The 13,245-nt window shown below is 45.2% G+C and overlaps 1 protein-coding gene across 3 annotated transcripts in view; it reads left to right on the top strand.

The window, feature by feature from the left end:
• The first annotated feature begins 1,842 nt into the window (after positions 1–1,842).
• The window catches only part of ZDHHC7 (zinc finger DHHC-type palmitoyltransferase 7), a 36,147-nt gene continuing 24,744 nt past the window's right edge, over positions 1,843–13,245 (top strand). For all 3 annotated transcript variants that reach the window (XR_008554965.1, XM_054710837.1, XM_008139725.3), the window contains exon 1: positions 1,843–2,070. The gene's annotated coding sequence lies outside the window, so the exon portion shown is untranslated. The remainder of the gene's footprint in view (positions 2,071–13,245) is intronic.

The following is a 13,245-nucleotide window of genomic DNA, read 5'->3' on the forward strand; positions in this document are numbered from 1 at the left end:
GTATAGTAGAAGTCCAACTGACCTCCCTCCCCCACTGTAAAAGAAGCCAGTTTTGCATCTATTAAGCAAATTCATCTCAGTGTTCCTGACTGCCTATATATGTGACTATCTTTTGGATTCATATCTCAACCATTTGTATCCTCTTACATACTTTATCATTAATTAGTGAGTTAAATTAAATATTTTACATGTGTTTATATTTGTATAAAAGTCATGATTTTACCTTTTTAAAAATATGTTTTTATTGATTTCAGAGAAAGGAAGGGAGAAGAAGAGATAGAAACATCCATGAGAAATCCAGCTGCCTCTTGCATGCCCCCTACTGGGGATGTAGCCCGCAACCCCAGGCTTGTGCCCAGACTATGAATCCAACTGGTGACCTCCTTGTGCATGGGATGATGCTCAACCACTGAGGCACACTTGCCGGGCTCACTTGTTGTGTGTGTGTGTGTGTGTGTGTGTGTGTGTGTGTGTGTTTTAAGAAGCTATTCTTTTAACATTGCTCGAAGCAAGTATATCTCAAGTATAGTCTTGGTGTCATCAGAGATAACCATCCTTTCTTTCAGCCTATGTGAAAAGAATTGACCACTGACTGGAGGGGCTAACCTCACTTTTTCCTTTGTGAAAACAACGATCCCAGGCAATAGGAGGCTCAGTGAAGGGTGACTGAATGCATAGCACCACTCTGAATACAGACATACAAGACCCACGAACACACGTTTAAACTTTTAAAGCTGGCATTTTGATGATTAATTTAATGTACCCCTTATTCCTAAAGTTTGGCTGGAATGAGTTTCTGGGGGCAAGACAGTAAATAATGAGAAAGTAGCTTGCAGTTAGTGAAATTCTCATAGATTCCTTAACTATAATTACTGCTTTTCTCATACAATTTAGTCAGTACTTACCAGTTTAACAACAAACACTGAGCATCTACTTCCCAGACCTGCAGCAATTGCCCCAAATATTATAGGAAAACCAAATAAATAAAAAACGTATCTACCTTCAAAATATTTAGGACATCACCTAGAAGGAATCCTTGAGATGTTCTGACATCCAGGTCCCTCAGAGAGGGAACACCAGAGCCCCCGCAGACCCCAGCTGCCAGGCCTCCACTCCCCAGCCCAGTATGCTTTCCCTTTTTCTTTTTAAACCAGAGAACTGTATGTCTTATTTATTTATTTTTTTTAAAATATCTTTTTGTTGGTTTTCGAGAGAGGAAGATAGAAACATCCATGAGAGAGAAACATCCTCTGGCTGGCTCCTGCACATCCCCTCCTGGGGATGAAGTTCGCAACCTAGGCATGTGCCCTTACCAGGAGTCAACCCAGGGATCTCTTGGTGCACGGGAGGGCTCTCAATCAACGGAGCCACACCAGCCGGGCTATGCTTCCCCTTTTCCGCATATGCTTCTGCCTCCATCTTTTTCACTGCTGTTTCCTTGTCCCCGTTTTCTGAGTTCTCATTCCCGCACACCCTACAGGCCACACCTACAGCTGACAGTTCCTTAAGAGGTCGCCGCGGGCTCCAACCACTTGGGAAGAACTCTGGACCCTGGATGACAGCTCAACGCGTGGCTTGGACCTTGCGGCAGCCCGTAGACCCCATCCTTTCCCTTCCGGATCTCAGTTTGGAGATCCTTTACTTTAGCGAGGGGAGCTTGCGACTAGAAGCTGCCTTTCTCAAGGAACTGCCACTCCCTAAGAGCCTCTGTTCCAGAGAGACCCTGGCCACTGAGTCCCGGAGATCGCCTCACGAGCCCATCTCCGCGGCCAGGAGCCCGGCGGACAGCCTGAGCTGCGCAGGCGCGACGCCGCTGACCTCGCGGGTTCACTTCCGGGGGTCGCACTGCTGTGCTCTCCAGGCAGGGTTCTGGGCTCCGGTGTGTGGTCGGCGGCCACCTCCCTTCGTTCGGCCCGGCCGGACCGGCCCGCTCCGAGCCACGCGGCCCGCTCCGGCCCGGCCATGAGCGCGGCCGCATGATGCGTCCCTGCCTTGGCCGCTGCAGTCGCCGCCGCCGCCGCCGCTGGCCAGGAGGAGCCGTAGCGCCGGGCGACCCCGCCCGGGCCTCGGGTGAGTGCGGAGGGCTGGGCTGGGCCGGGCCGGACGGGCTGGCTGCTCACGCCCAGGTGTCCTGGCCACTACCTGCCCCTGCTCCCTCTCCTCCACCCCGCCCGCTGTGATCTGCAGCCTTCCCGGATTCCTCAGGGGCACTGTGCGTGCACTTGACTTCCCCAGGTGTCTCCTTGTCGCTCCTTAGTTGATCTTTCGGGATAGGGTCCAAATTGCAGTCCTCGTTTTGTGCCTGACCTTGGCGTGACAGTAAGCTCTCCGAGCCACTGTTTTCTCCACTAATAATGGGTTGTTGTCAGGACTAGAAGAGAGAATGGCTATAAACCCTTCTGTAAGCTGTAAAGAATTGTTTATAGGCATATATTACAATGGGCTTCCTCCCACATGGTGCGTGGCTTCTTGAATGCTCTTGTTCTTCCTTCCCTGTTAAGTTTTTAACTTTTTTATTCTTTGTGCATCTTTCTCATTATCTTCCCTTCCCCATCAGTGTTCTTTGGGGGATTTCGGGACAGGGCATCTGGTACAGTCAGGTCAGCTTCAAGACAATGTCTGCATCTTCTCTTAGTGTGGCCAAGGCTCTCCTTCTTGAAAAGTCATTGCTGCCGGAACTAAGTCTCTTTTTGCTCTTGGATGGACACACTTTATTCGTTTATAGCAGCCAGTTTATTATGGTAGTTAAATTGGAGTGTGGGAAGAACTGTTGATACACCTGCCTTGTAGCTTCTTTTGCTGTCCAGGTTGTGTACAGTGCTTTCCAAACCGATGCTACGTGGTTACATTTGCATCCTGCTTAGTGTATGTACTTAATGCACATATATTTATCTGTTTTACTCTTATTGTCTCAGGTAGTCTAGAAATCTAGTTCAAAATATTTTTTTCCTAAACTCTTCACCTCACAGATGATGAATTTAATTTTTTTGATATTGTCTTACAACTTTTACTTATCTAAAGTCACCTTTTAAAAAGTCACCTTGTTAAGTTTGTTTGTTAGGAAGTTACAACTTGGTTAAAGTGACTGGCTATTGAGATATTAGAAAAATGGAATGGAACACAAGTGATAAATGGCATTTCTTGAACACTCTGGAAAATTGAAGTTATTTGGATTGTGTACTTTTTGGAGTTAGACTGGTAGGTTCCCATTGACTTTTGAGTTGAGAGATGGAGGAGAACAAGACCTCCTGAAAAGGTAATTGCCTAAAGAATTCATAAAACAATTGGAACTCTATGCAGATGTCTCATAGGAAGGCAAAGTGGTTAAAAATGTACAGAGATGTGTTCTATTACCAGTGACTCATAGCCTGCCTCTAATTACAATTAGTGAATTGCAGCTTTACAGCAATGCTAATTAGTGCACTATAAAAGCAGAAATCCTCTTCTAGTGATACAGTCATGCGCCACTTAACAACAGAGATACATTCTGAGAAATGCATCGTTAGGTGATTATGTTGTGTGTGAACATCATAGAGTGTGTTTACACAAACCTAGATGGTATAGCTTACTGCACACCTAAACTATATGGCATAGCCTGTTGCTCCTAGGCTGCAAACCTATATATCGTGTTACTGTACAACACAAGGTTAAAGCAAACACAAGAGAAAATTATGCAATTAAGAGATGCAGTAAACCAGATGTATGAGGCTGCTGTCATGTATCATGGCATACTGTTTTATAAGTAGAAGGTACACTCCAGCTATAAGAAGTATAGTATAGTAAATACATAAACCAGTAACATAGTTGTTTATTATTATTATCACGTATTGCATACTACACATATTTGTATGTGCAGTACTTTTATGTGACTGGCAGCACAGTAGTGTTGTTTAGACCAGCATCACCACAAACATGTGAGACATGCATTGTGCTATGATGTCACTAGGCAATAGGACTTTTTCAGCTCCCTTATAATCTTAGGAGACGACCGTTCTCTATGTGGTTCGTTGTTGACCGAAATGTCGTAATGCGGCACATGATTGTATTAGCATGAATAGAATGGCCGGAAATTTATGTAAGAACAGTCTTGATTTAGTCAAAAGTATGGACATACTTTCACATTCTTACTAAAACTGTTACTGCAGGCTTGGACTCTTTGGTGATATAAGTAATACAATCTTTGTTAATTTGATAAAATGGGGGTTAGAAATAAGTTCACATACAAATTAATGTTTGGGATAAATTGAGAAGCAGTTTTCCTGATGATTCCAGAACTTTGCTGCTCCAGGCTGTGCTGAACATCTTGACAGAATAAGTTTCTTGAAGCAGCTTTTTGGGTATGTGTTTCTTAAAAGTGATGTTTAATTATAAAAGTAACACAGGCTTGTTTTGTAAAAAAATCAAGAACTAAAGCAGAGCATAAAATCTAAGCACTCTTTTTCACTCCCGCTTTCTCCAAGGCCAGTGTCCAGTGTCTATGTAAACAACTTGCTGTGTGACCCTTCAGCTGTAGCCCCTGAGTGGTCGGCAAACTCATTAGTCAACAGAGCCAAATATCAACAGTACAACGATTGAAATTTCTTTTGAGAGCCAAATTTTTTAAACTTAAACTTCTTCTAACGCCACTTCTTCAAAATAGACTCACCCAGGCCGTGGTATTTTGTGGAAGAGCCACACTCAAGGGGCCAAAGAGCCGCATGTGGCTAGCGAGCCGCAGTTTGCCAACCACGGGTTTAGGCGAACGGTGAGAGTTAGTCAGCTACAAAGTTTAGAAGGAACGGTCCACACAAGACCACCTTCACTGCTGGCATCAGCTGCAAGTTTGGGGATTCCCAGAGCTACCCTGATGTTTGATTATTAGGAAGAAGGACTCATAGAACTCACTGAAAGCTGTTACCCTCATAATTATGGTTCATAACAGGGAAAGGATACAGACTAAAACCAGCCAAGGTAAGAGGCTTGCAGGACAAAGTCCAGGAAGTATCAGAGGTGGGGCTTCTGTGGGAACACGTGAGACAGTATGCACAGGGTATTGCGAAGCAGGGAAGCTCACCTGGGCCTGGGTGTTCAGAGTCTTTATTGGGGTTCCACCTGTGATTGATTGCTCACTTGCTTGATCTCAGTTTCTAGGTCACCTGATACTACATGACCCAAAGCCTCAACTTAAATTGAATTATTAGTCTTTCTTGTGTGGCCAGCCCCCACTGAAAATCAGATTGTCAGCTGAGGACAAAGGCCACACCTCCTTTTGGGCAAGGTTAAATTCTTTACTGCACAGCATCCTTCCTTCTCTCATGGCCCCTTCCTCAAATATACATACTAGGTGTATCAGTTAATAATGTGGATTTTGTAATCAAAGAAAACACGATAATTTCAAGAGAAACATCAAAAGTGCTTTATTCAAAGTAACGTCCATTGCTAGCTACACATTTCCATCTTTCAGGTAATTTGTGGATACTGTCCCAATAGAACTTTTCTTGTTTTGAGGCAAATCATTCAGAGACCCAATTTTCCACTTCTTCGTGCGTTTTGAAGTGCTGCTCAGAAAGTGTGGGTGCCATCGATCGGAACAAGTGGTAATCGGAAGGAGCAAGGTCTAGTGAATACAGCGGGTGGGTTAATACTCCCCAGCAAGATCTTTTAACGTGTCTTTAACTGGTTTTGAAGTGTGTGATGGTGCGTCATCATGAAGCAAAATTACTTTGCCATGTCTTCTGGCCCATTCTGGTCATTTCACGATCAAAGTGTGGTTCAAATTGATTATTTGTTGTCAGGAGCGATCAGTATTAACGGTTTCACCTGGTTTCAGAAGTTCATAATACACAACACCTTCCTGATCCCACCAAACGCAGAGCATTGTCTTCTTTCTGAATCGATTTGGCCTTGCAGTCAATGTTGGTGGTTGACCTGGATCAACCCATGATTTTGTGCATTTGGGATTCTCAAAATAAATCCACTTTTCATTGCCAGTCACAATTCGATGCAAAAAAGACTTTCTTTCGTGCTGTTGAAGCAACATTTTACTGATGACTTTTCGGTTTTCCATTTGTCTTTCATTTAGTTGATGTGGCCCCCATTTTCCTTACTTTAAAATCTTTCCCTTTGCTTGGAAACTATCGGAAATTATTTGCTGAGCAATGTTTAATCTTTCTGCAAGTTGTTTTTGAGTTTGACATGCATCTTCACCCAATAATGCTTGTAATTGTTGGTCTTCAAACTTTTTTGGTTGACCTGGACATTCTTTGTCTTTCACATCGAAATCATCACTTTTAAAGCATTTAAACTAGCATTCACAAGTATCTTGAGATGGAGCATGTTCACTATAAGCTTCCCAAAGTATTCAGCAGCACTTTTCTTCAAAATAAAGTAATGAATTAAAACTTCCCGCAAATGCTCTTTTTTTTGGCACGAAATTCGACATTTTTAATTGTAAAAATACCTATGATGTTAACACCTTCAGAAAATTTACATATGAAGTTTTGAAGCTTGTTGTCAATACAACAAAATAGCATACATATCAAATTGCATATATACCAACATATGTGTAACTCCATCTATTGAAAAAAATCCACATTATTAACTGGTACACCAAGTATATATATTTTAACCATTGACAAATGATTGTCTTCTAGATCATGGAGGAGACAAAGGCCACTGGGAGAGTTCTCTCAACTTTGAATCCTTTCTAGGTAAAATACCTGAATATTCATCAGTCTTTTGTATCCCCTCGCCTCTGAAGAAGAGATATTCCCTCTTTCCCAATGTCAACTTGTATCTGTTCTTTGGTCTGCCTGTTATGGGATAAGCATTTAGTCATTTACTCACTTGCCTCTTTGATTTTCTTTCATTGACTTCTTTGCTTCTTTCTACAAACATGTTCTTGTCTTACTAATCTTAGCCTTGCTTATGCTTCATTCCATCTTAAAAAGCCTTCAGTAGAATCCTGTTAATCCTATCTAATAAAAGAGAAACATGCAAATTGACCATACCTCCGCTATGCCCACCAGCCAATCAGAGCAAGTATGCAAATTAACCCAACCAAGATGGTGGCAGCCATGGAGCTGGAGTGAGCAGGAGGCTTGGGTTGCCCCCAGCGATGGAGGAAGCCAAGTTTCAAGCCCGCCCTGGCTGGCCCTGACCTCCGCTCAAGGCTACAAAGTTTCAATTATAGAAGATAAATAAATCCCAGATACCTGCTTCCAGCCAGCCCTGACTACGCCCAAGGAAGCACTGAAAAAAAAAAGAAAAAAGAAAAAAAAGAGGGGCTGGGAGCTTGGGTCGCCAGAAGCCATGGCTAGCTTTCAAAGAGCCATCAGCCCCTCACTCAGGCTGGCCATGCACCCCAGCGGGAACCACCTGATCCGGGACACTCTTCAGGGCAAACCAGCCAGCCCCCACCTGTGCACCAGGCCTCTATCTATACTAATAAAAGGGTAATATGCTAATTAGACTGGGAGACCTTCCAGGAGACCTTCCGGACATTCTTCTGGACAAAGCCATGGTGGCGGGGCTGAGGTAGAGGCAGTTAGAGGCCAAGAGGGGAGGGCAGTTGTGGGTGATACGGCCAGGATGGGATGGCAGTTGTGGGTGATCAGGCTGGTGGGGGGCGGGGCCATTGGGGGTAAGCAGACCAGCAGGGGGGGCAGTTGGGGACGAGCAGGCTGTCAGTGGGGGTCAGTTGGAGGTGATCAGGACAGCGGGGGGGGGGGCGCAGTTTGGAGTGAGCAGGCCAGCAGGGGGGCAGTTGGGGACAAGCAGGCGAGTAGGGGGGACAGTTGGGGGTGAGCACACTGGCACAAGGGGCAGTTGGGGGCGAGCAGGCCAGCAGGCAGAGTGTTTAGGGGCAATCAGGTAGGCAGGCAGGCAGGTGAGCAGTTAGGAGCCAGCAGTCCCGGATTGCAAGAGGGATATCCCACTGCCAGTTTAGGCCCAATTCCTGTAAACTGGCAGTAGGACATCCTTCAAGGGGTCCCAGATTGGAGAGGGTGCAGGCCAGGCTGAGGAACACCCCCCACCCCGTGTACAAATTTCATGCACTGGGCCACTAGTTGTCTTATAAAATCCAGACTCCTTATGGGGCCAAGAGAATGCCTTATATTGGTACAGCACCTTTTAGTTTTGAAAACACTTGTGTTATCTTACAGTGCCTTGCATGAAGTGGGTGCTTGGTAAATGTTAGATTAATGAATAATTTGGCGAGGAAGTGAGTGAGAGTCTTCTGTTGGAGGAAACAGCAGGAGCAAAAGCACAGAGCTGTGAAAGGGCATGTGGCAAGGAGAGCCTGAATGAGCACTGTGTGGAAGAGTGATGAAGACTGAGCCTGGAAAGGTAGGGGGAGCAGATTCAGTGGGGCCCTGAATGCCATGGTCCCATGGTTTGGGACCAGATTGATTTTGTAACCCAGGCTGTGATTTTGATGAGGACTCCTGCAGCCAGAGGGTGGTTGGCACTTGGAAACCCTCTGAGGTTAGGATTCTGCACTGTACAGGCAGAGGTGAGCGTGCCCAAACTTGGGTTGTGGCAAAGGTGAGGAGAGAAGGATTAGAGCATGGGGAGCAGTGTGTGCCTAGAGGTTAAGAGGTACCTAATAAATACTGGCTGTGTGAGGCGTGTCATCAGTAAATGGAAGGAGAGGCCAGCCTTGTGTTAAGCTGGTGGTTTGGTTCTAGAGCATGGGGAGCAGTGTGTGCCTAGAGGTTAAGAGGTACCTAATAAATACTGGCTGTGTGAGGCGTGTCATCAGTAAATGGAAGGAGAGGCCAGCCTCGTGTTAAGTTGGTGGTTTGGTTCTTTCTGGGAAAGGGTGCAGTTCATTTGCAGCACTCAGTAAGTAGGAGGCAGGCAGAATAGAGAAGCTTCCAGTTTCCCTTGAGACAGGCTTTTACAGTATCATTTCTTTGTTGAAATGTTGTGAATTCTTAGAGTTCCTCATTTCCCAAACTCAATTTATCCATTACAGAATGCATTTTCTAAAACCAAGAGTTCTGTGAGGCAGTGTATTTTAATGGAAGAATATGGGCTTTGAAGTCAAAACAGTCCCGACTCCACCCTTTTCTGGCTGTGAACTTGGGCACGTTACTTCAGCACTAAGGCTCAATTTTCTCATCCCTAAAAGGCTAATAATATCGTCCAGCTTTTAGGGTAGTGGCAGGAGTGTGATAATGTGTATAAAGCTCCTGACATACAGTGGATATTCAGTAATTGGCCTTTCCTTTCACCTTCTGATTTACATTGTTATTAACTTGCAACTGAGAGCTAAATGTTCCTTGTACTTTGGATTTGCGTGAATCTGATGTTCTAAAAATTCACTTCATATTAAATAAGGAAGCCCTAGTTCAAAAAATACAGAAGGAGGTTGGGATTCATAAGCATCATTCAGGTTCAGTTATTCCCTGAGACAGGACATTTAAAGAGTTTAGAACTCCGGGGCGCTTTTTATATCTGGATTTAGAATTCTTGAGGGTTTACTTACCATGTTGGGATTTTTAAAAATTGCTGCTCCATTTGACATTGGGTCAGGCTGTGGCTCTAGAACAGTGACAAAGTGAAACCTTTCCTGTTGTGTGAACATGCCTTTGAGATGCCTTATCCAGCCTAGGTGCTCCAGGTGACACACCTCAAATTGATACTTCCCCAGAAAACCCCCTACTAGTGTGGGTTTCTCTCTTCCTCCCCTTCCCCCTCTCTTCCCTTAATCCTTCCACATTTCTCTCCTACTCTTTTCTCCAAGGCTCCCCGACCTTCTGACCCCACCCCCCATGCTGGATCTCCCACTTTGATCCTCTTTCATATTTCTTTTATGTTCCCATGGGCTTCATTTCTACTTTTTCTTGCCTCCCTCAAGCATGCTCCCTAATTCTCTCACTCATTCATGCAACAAATATTTGCGGCATATGTAGTGAGCGAGGGATGGACTGGGGATTTTACAAGGAATATTTTGTTGAGGTGTCTGACAAAGGAACAAGACAGCCAGCAAGGGGAGAGGGTAAGAGGTGAGGTCAGCAGGCTACAGAATGGGTAGGATTTTATAGGCCATGGGAGGCCTTTGGCTTGTGTTCTAACTGGGGAGGCAGGCGTGGGATTGGCTCCATCTGATTTCTCAGTAAAAACGTACGCTGGTGCTGGATGGGGAAATGGATGGTGGGTGAGTGGAGGCAGTGAATGTAGAACAGCCCTGATTAGGAGTCCAGGTGAGGGCTCAGGTGCCTTGATCTGCTAGGTGGGGAAGTGGAAGAGAGGGTCAGATTTGGGTGCGTTTTGGAGGTGGAATCCACAAGACTTGCTTTGGACAGATATGGAGGTGGGGGAAAGAATTAAATAAAAGGTGAGTCCTGTGTTTTGACCTTGGCCACTGGATGGTGGTGCCCTTTATTAAGGTGGGAAGAGTGGGTCATAACAGTTTGGTGTGTGTGGGGGGGGTGTGTTTCTGCTTTGACCCTCCTACAGTGGCGTTATTGAGGAGTCAGTTGGATATACTCAGCGATGCATTATTAGTTTGGAAGTTTCTCAGATATATATTTTTTTTGGATATACATATTTTTTAACTACACGTGGCTAAGATCCTGTGAGACCATTTGGAAAGCATATACATAAAGGGGAAAACCTGGGACTGAGCATGGGCACTCCTAACATTTGGGTATCTATGCAGGAGAAGGACCTCGTAAGTGATAGATGTGTTGCTGGTCTCTACTCCCAGCCCCCAACCTCCATTCATGAGATTGACTTTCCTCTCCTAGTCCCATGGCTTTTGCTGGTGTGTTTCCAGCTTGGCATCTTTTTGATATGTAGTATCTGAGTGCTGTTTTGTGTGATTAAGTTCTTTAGTGTAAAAGACCTTGCTAGGAAGATTATATACTTTTACTGTTCACAGGAAGGATAATGAGACTTGGCTTTGGTTAGCTTATTACTGTGTTGGGTTTTTTCCTTAGAGGTTAATATTCTGTTCTTTAGCTTCAGTAATTTGAGAAGAAAATAATGTTTCATGTGGTATACATTATTGGTAGGGTTTGAAAGCACAGACTAAATCTTTCATGATTGTAAATTGATGGAAAGAACATTTAAGAACATAAATACAGTAAATACACTGGGAGATTAACTGAATGCTCAGTACTTGTACCAATTTCAGTGAGGGTTCTGGCTTTCTCTTTAGTGTACCCCACCCTAATCAGGCCCCTTCCTGGTTCACTTAGCCTCCAGGTTGGTGACATACCTGGGACATAAGTGCTTGGCATCCTCCCTTCACTCCCCTTCTGTTTATCAACCTGTTTGCACGGCCATATCTATAATAATAAAAGCATAATATGCAAATCTGGATGACCACGCTATGGCATGCACTGGCACCAAACCAGCCAAGGCGGGTGTGATGCGATTGGTCAGGTGGTCCCACCATCGCCCCACAATCGATTGCCCCAAAGAGGGAGGCCCAGGCCAGCCAAGCGATTGCACCCCACACCTGTCGCCCGCAGAGGGAGACGATTGGTGGTGGGGGCAGAGGGACAGCGCTGCACAGATGGCAAGCAGTGGCAGTGGCAGGGGCAGGGCCAGCTGCTGGGAGCGGGCTAAGGAAAGCCCCGATAGGCCCTGATCGCCAGCCAGGCCTAGGGACCCTACTCAACGTTTCCCAGATTGTGAGAGGGCGCAAGCTCAGCTGAGGGACATCCCACCCCCCACATGCACGAATTTCATGCACTGGGCCTCTAGTTTGAGATATTATTGTTATCCGAATGGCACCTTCTCTGAGTTCTTTTTTTTTTCTTTCAATTTTTTAATTAAGGTATTATATGTGTACATATCTTACCATTGCCCCCCCTTCTCTGAGTTCTTAAAGGGCGTGCAGGAGGCAGCCGATCAATGATTCTCTCTCATTGATGTTTCTATCTCTCTCCCCCTCTCCCTTCCTCTTTGAAATCACTAAAAATATATTTAAAACAAACAAACAAAAAGTCCCCCAGCCTCAGTTCCCCCTGGCTCTTGTGTCACTTTCTCCAAACCTGGTTCTCAGTCTCACCAGGACTTGCAGTTCCTTGAGGTCTTCTGTCTCCTGGTTTCTCAGGCCTCACCCGTCATCCTCACTCTGGTTTTCTAGCCCAAGTCTTGCCTCTGATACCCTGGCTTTCTGTCATCTTTGTTAATCTCCATCCCCCGTAAGCCTTTGCAGTGCTGGGTCAGGCTTTTGGATAAAAGGACTCACTGTTCTCATCACCTTATTAGAAACTGGCTGTTATCAGCACTGTCTGCGCCCCGTGTTGTGTTTCAGCCCTTCTTTTGGCTGCCCTTCCCCAGCCTCCTTTCCCCAGGCTCAGGAGCTCTTCTTTGCACAGGAAACAGTGTTATGGAGTGTGACCCTCTTTAGCTTCGGTCCGTCTTGTCCATAGTCTCCCGTCTTCCTCCAGTCTAGGGAAGAAGTGTCATTCTCTGTCAGCTGTCACCTCCCTGAGTCTGCACACTTGGACCCTCATTCTTTTTTTTTTTAGTTTTAATCCTCACCCCAGGATATGTTTTTATTGATTTTTAGAGAGAGAGGAAGGGGGAGAGGAATAGAGAGAGAGAAACATTGGTTGGGTGCCTCCGCATATATCCTGACTGGGGATCAAACCCACAACCTAGGTATGTGTCCTGACTAGAATTGAATCTGCAATCTTTGGTGTATGGAATGACTCTCCAACCAACTGAGCCACCTGGCCAGGACTAGACCCTCATTCTTTAAAAACAGATAAAAGTGAGTCTACATTGCTTTTGTAGTTGTAGGACACGTTCAAATAAGTACATATTAGAAATAAAAAAGAAACCGGAGCAAGTATGGCTGGATCTCTTAGTTTATATCTCTTAGCCTGATAGTCTAATTGGTTTATCTAGGCATATACTCTTCATTCTCTTTATATTCAATCACTTTTTTTAAACATTAGCTCTCTTTCTCTCTCTCTTTTTTAATTGATTTTAAGAGAGAGAGAAAAACATCAATAGGCTGCTTCTGGTACACGCCCCCACCAGGGATTGAACATGCCCCCTGGGTATGTGCCCTGACCAGGAATCGAACCCACCACCTTTTGGTGTACGCACTGATGCTCCAGCCAACCGAGCCACACCAGCCAGGGTTACGTTCAATCACTTTTGGGGCTGTCCTAGGCTTTTTAAAAGTGTGGCATGGTTAGACCAAGATGTAGCGTGGTGGATCTCTCATGGAGTCCCAGAGACTAACTGTGACTTTGGGTGGGTACTTAAATCTTGTGGGACCATGGTGGTCAT

The sequence above is a fragment of the Eptesicus fuscus genome, chromosome 21 (assembly GCF_027574615.1).
Source record: "Eptesicus fuscus isolate TK198812 chromosome 21, DD_ASM_mEF_20220401, whole genome shotgun sequence".
NCBI classification, from domain to species: domain Eukaryota; kingdom Metazoa; phylum Chordata; class Mammalia; order Chiroptera; family Vespertilionidae; genus Eptesicus; species Eptesicus fuscus.